This window comes from Microtus ochrogaster, linkage group LG8, assembly GCF_000317375.1.
Source record: "Microtus ochrogaster isolate Prairie Vole_2 linkage group LG8, MicOch1.0, whole genome shotgun sequence".
In the NCBI taxonomy this organism is placed as follows: domain Eukaryota; kingdom Metazoa; phylum Chordata; class Mammalia; order Rodentia; family Cricetidae; genus Microtus; species Microtus ochrogaster.
The window spans coordinates 20,784,283-20,790,126 of NC_022033.1; positions in this window are offsets into that span (position 1 = coordinate 20,784,283).

Sequence of the window (5,844 nt, forward strand, 5' to 3'; positions counted from 1 at the left end):
CTCTCTCTCTCTCTCTCTCTCTCTCTCTCTCTCTCTCTCTCTCTCTCCCTCTCTCTGTTTTTTTGAGACAGGGTTTTTCCGTGTAACAGTCCTAGCTGTCCTGATACTCTCTTTGTTGACCAGGCTGTGTAATATTTCATTTGTACTTCAATAAATAAAGCTTGCCTGAAGATCAGAGAGTAAAACAGCCCCACTGGTCAGCCTTACATGTCTATAATCCTAGAGGTACACACCTTTAATCTCAGCCCTAGAGAGAAATATAAAACAGGAGGAGAGTCCCAGAAGCCAACCCAGTCCCGGGACACTGGCAGACCAGGATTGAGCCAACAACCAGATCCAGAGTCAGCAGGAACAGGTTCAACTCCAAGCCAAGAACTTCTGCAGGAGGGGCTCCAGACCAGGATTTATAGAAACAGGGCAAAGCTGGAAAGCGAGGCCAAAGTAGGCCTGAGACAGCAAACTGCAAGGGAGCAGAGCAAAGCACAGGAGCGCTGAGTAACCAACGGGATAACTAGAACTGTGACACTGACTGTACCACAAGGAACAACCATCTGAGCTTTGGATTCACTGGCACCTAGAAGATTATTCAACAGAATCTCAGACAGCCCCAGCCACACCTATTAGAGGAAAAGATGAGTAGAAAAGGTAAGATCACACGCTACACCACAAAGAGCAACACAACACCAGAAAAACCTAAAGACCCTACAACAGCAAGACCTGAACAACCAAATATGGATGAACCAGAAGAAAATGACCTAAAAAATAACTTCAAGAGAATGTTTGAAATTTTTAAAGATGAAATGAGAAATTCCCTTAAAGAAAATGAGGAAAAGAAAAACAAAAAATTGGAAGATATCAACAAATCACTTAAAGAAAACTAAGAAAAAGAAATGAAAAATATGAAAGAAACCATTCAGGACTTGAAAACTGAAATAGAAACACTAAAGACAGGAGTCAGCTTTTCAGTCTCAGGCTCACTCTGAGATTCCTGGAGGCAGCCTGCCATTTCAGACTGAGGTCGAGGTAAGAGCAAGTGACCCCAATATCTGTCTCGGAGTTTTTCTTAATTGTGCTACAAGGTTGGCCTCGAACTCACTGAGATCCACTTTCCTCTGCCTCCCAAATGCTGGGATTAAAGGCGTGCGCCACCACCGCCTGACTTTCAGTTTTATTATTAAAAATGCAGAGAAGCAGCCAGTGCCTTCAACTTATCTTCTGGATTTCCAGCCTCCAAGAAACAAGAGCTAAGTAGACCGTTTTTTCTTTTACGAAGAATGTGGCTCTTTCTATTTCCGTGCCTGGCCCTGTGGATGATCTTTTGGGACTGGTTAAAATGGAGAGGATACAGTATACCTCAGAGCCACATGCAAAACTCCAAAGGCGTGTCAAAGGCAAATATTTTAATTAACTGGAAATAAAATCCATGATCAACATGTAAAAAATAAAATAAAAATAAAAATGCATACACAGCAGGCACTTCCTTGCTATTTTTAACCTCCATGATTTGGGCCGTTGAATGGATGAGGAAAGGAAAAACTGATGGCAAAATCTACTAGAGTATTCAGTGATCTGTAAAAACAAGAGCAAGCTTGACATCAGCCCACACTGTCTCCACGTGCAACTTCCACGGCAGCCAAGATCGTGCTGGTCTAAAGATGGACCGCTTTTAGAATAATATTGTTTCTGATTTCCCAGTTTTTTGTTTTTTTTTTTACTGCCCTCACTTATAAAGTCTTTACTATGCTCTGTAAAGTTTTTGTTTGGAAGCAGGAAATTTCAAAGACAGTTCAGTCACTTTCTGCTGTGTCCTGCAGAATGTCTTGCAGACTCTTTCATGAATCAGGAACCCCGAAAGACCATCTCACCTTTAGGCAAGTTCAGCAGTCCTCTCTCTGCGGGTTCTTTGTGTCCAGTTTATGCAACAGTCCAGGCAAGAGCAATTTCTTTATTAACCAATGAAATCAACAGATAGATAGAAGACCCACCTACATCAGATAAGGACATGGAGGTGCCTGTAATTGAGCTGAGGTTCCAAGACCCTGGTCCCAACTCTTGCTATGCTGCTGTTCTGTTCCCTTCTGGAATTCTCCAGGAGGGCTTCTGCTGGGGAAGAAGAAAAGCTCAGAAAAGCCCAGGCAGGCCTTGGACTGACTCACTGTATGGCCAAGGATGGCCTTGGGCTTTTGTTCCTGCCTCCATCTCCAAGGTGCTGAGATGGAGTCCTGGGACACCAAACCATGCCTGGTTTGAGATTTTTTTTTTCACTTCTTAACTTTATTAAGGTCAAATTCACATACCATAAACCATAAAGCTAAGCATCTTAAAGTGTACAACCTGGCACATATTGTTTATAGCCCCTGCCTCTGTTTAGCGTCTCAAGGAAAGCATAGTTTATTTTGGCTCCCATGTTCAAAGGTACAGCCCATCGCGATGGAGGTATCATGGCAGAGGAAGCTTGAAGCCTCTGTTCATATCACATCCAGAATCAGGAAGCAGAGAAGGATGACTGAATGCTGCCAATCAAACCCCAGCAGGGAATGGTGCTACCCACAGTGGGCGGGTGTTCCCTCCTCACTCACTGCAATCGACAGGACCATTTCCAGCAGGCATTGCCCAGAAACACATCTCCCAGGTGACCCTCGAGCAATGGTTCTCAACCTGTCTAACACTGTGACCCTTTAATACAGTTCCTCACATTGTGCTGACCTCAACCATAGAATTATTTTCATTGTTACTCCATAACTGTAATTTTGCTACTGTTATGAATCATAATCTGAGTATCTGATCCATAGGATATCTGTTACGTGGCCCCTGTGGAAGGGTCATTTGATCACCAAAGGGGTCGCAGCCCACAGGTTGAGAACCACTGCTCTAGATCCTATCAGGCTGACAATTAATATTAAGAAAGGAACACACCTCACTTCTTTTAAGCAACAAGCAACCAAAATCTAGTGTTTCCTAGTCCTTAAGATTACGGGTCCAAAATGGTTCTCTCTGGATGAAAATGAAGATACTGGCTGTCACCGTGAAGGAACTTCCTCTATGGGGTGCCGGGAATTCTCTACCGCATCTTATGACTTCCACAGTCTGCCCACATTCCTTGCTCATGGCTCCAACTTCCACTTCTGGGTCACACCCTCTCTGACTTCAACTTCCTTTCTCCCTCTTTTTCTTATAAAGGCTCCTCTGATTAAACCAGGCCACTTGGATATTCTAGAATAATTCTCCCTGCTCAAATCCTTCACTTGATTATTCCTGCATTCCTGCCCCACCCCCACCCAGGCTTGGGGATTAGAACATAGATATCCTTGGGGCATCGTATTTAAAGGAAAATGGGGCTGAAAAGGCTTCAGGGAAGCGACTCACGCTTTCCTAACTAGTTCTCATGACAGTTCATGCGAACAACATTATGGGGGGCGTCATAAGAGGGTGACGCCCCCCAAGGCCAGAGCAAGCTCCCATTAAGCCCATGTGTTGAAGGGGGTTTCTATCACATCCCATATCACCACACTGAGTGCCAGGCTTCTACTATAGGAGACCTTAGGAGACAAGCCCCGTGCAAGCCACAGGATCCTTCAAGTCTTGAAGAGAGATTTCCCATGTTCATGGACTGGAGGAACTAGCAATACTGTTAAAATGTCCACACTAGTCTATGTGACCTAGAGATTTAGTGTAATTCCTTCCAGAATTCATTTTTTTTTTCACAGAAATAGAAAAAAAATCACCCTAAATTTCATATGGTGCCAAGGACCTTGGATAGTCTGAAGTGTCTTTGGGAAGAACAAAGCCAGATGCGCAAACGAAGCCAGATGCTCAAATGGAGCCAGATACACCCCATTTCAAACTGTCCTACAAGGTTATAATAAGCAGAATGGGATGATACTGGTATTAAAACAAGCACATGAGCGGGAGAACAGAATGTGAGCCCAGAAATAAACCCAAGCACATGTTGTCGATTAATCTTCAACAAGAGACCAAAAATGCGCAGCAGAGAAATGAGTCTCTCTCTTCAGTCCATGGCGCGGAGACAGCAACACGCAAAGCAGTGAACTGGCCCCTCATCTGACATGATATGCAAACCTGATCTCAAAGCAGATTCGTTTTAGTTACGTGTATTCATGTGTGTCTGTGTGGGGTCTATGCACGTGTGTCTGTGTGGGGGTCTATGCGTGGGAGTGTGGGGGCCCGCAGGGGCCAAAGGATTCCCTGCAGCTGGAGTTGACAGTTGTCTGACATGGTGTTGGGAACTGAACTCCAGTCACTAAGTCCGTCTTTCAAGCCCATGAAAACAGACTGCAGACTGAAACATACAGTCTGACAAAGGGCCACTTGGAGGCAGAGGACAGACCCTTGACATTGGCCTTGGCCATAGGGGTTTGTTTGATACAGGGTCTCATTATGTAGCCTTGGCTGGCCTACACCTCTCTGTGTTAGATCAGGCTGGCCCCACATTCACAGAGATTTCTTTGCCTGCCTCCAGTTCCTGAGTTAAAGATGAGCACTGCCACACCTGCCTTTCCTTCTCTCTTCTTTTCCTTTTTGGAAATGACACTAAAGGAAATGATGAGGTTGCACCTGGTGCAAAGACAAGTTAAACAGGTGCAACCTCATCAAAGTAAAGATTCATGAGAAAGGAAACAAGACAAAAAATCACTCTACAGAAGGGAAGAGAAGAGTTGCAAGTCACGGTTAATAAAGGGCTAATGTCTAAAATAGCATGCATGCAATCTGGTAGAAAAAAGCCAATTTGCCTGACCTAATAACAGCCAAAAGACCTGAACAGACAGAGACGTTTCCTAAGATGGTCTCCACATGGCAAACTGGCATGTTGAAAGTCCTCACTCCCATCCTTGGGGAAGTACAAACAAGACCAGGAGCTGTCACCTTGCACTTGATAGAATGGCTGGCTCCAGAGAAAGTAAGTGTTGTCCAGGTAAGGACATGGAAGAGTTAGACCCTGGTGCCCGTCATCAGGAATGTAAGTTAAACATTTAAAAAGGCTCAGAAAGTTAAAAACAGGCTAGGCCAGGTGGCATACATCTTTAATTCCAACACTCAGAAGTCAGAGGCAGGCAGATCTCTGTGAGTCTGAGGCCAGCCTGATCTATAGTGAATGAGTTCCAGGACAGCCAGTGCTGCACATGGAGACCGTGTGTGTGTGTGTGTGTGTGTGTGTGTGTGTGTGTGTGTGTGTGTGTGTGGTTGTGTGTGGTGCTGGGGTAATGTAAACAATAGCATATAACTCATTTTAACAACAAAAAGCTGGGCATTGTGGTGCATGACTATAATCCCAGTATTCAGGAGACTGAGGGAGGCGAGGAAGGGAGGGAGGAAGGGAGGGAGGGAGGGAGGGAGGAAAGAAGGAAGGATTCAGCCATTTGCAACAACAGAAAGGGTTCTACTGGAGGATAATGAACTAAGTGACATGGGCAGATATAGGATATGATGACCTCTCTTGTCAAACTCACAATCAGCACAGTGGTGCATGCCAGGGGCAGAGAGGACAGTGTGATGGTAAGATACTGGCCAAAGGGCCAGAGGCTTCAGTTATGCGGGGCAACAAATTCCACAGGTCTAAACCTGCAGCAAGGTGATCTCAGGTCTCCTACTGTTGTGTGTACTTAAAATGTGCCAAGGAGGTAGAGACTAGGTGTTCACAAAACTAACACACTCACTCTCTCACACACAGAGAGAACTCAGGCAATGGATATTTTAACCAGCTTGATCATGGTGGTTATATATAATGTATATATAAAACTGAATTGTATACTTGGTTTTTTGTTGTTGTTTGTTGTTTTTAAGGTAGGGTTTCTTTTTGGTTTTTCGAGACAGGGTTTCTCTGTG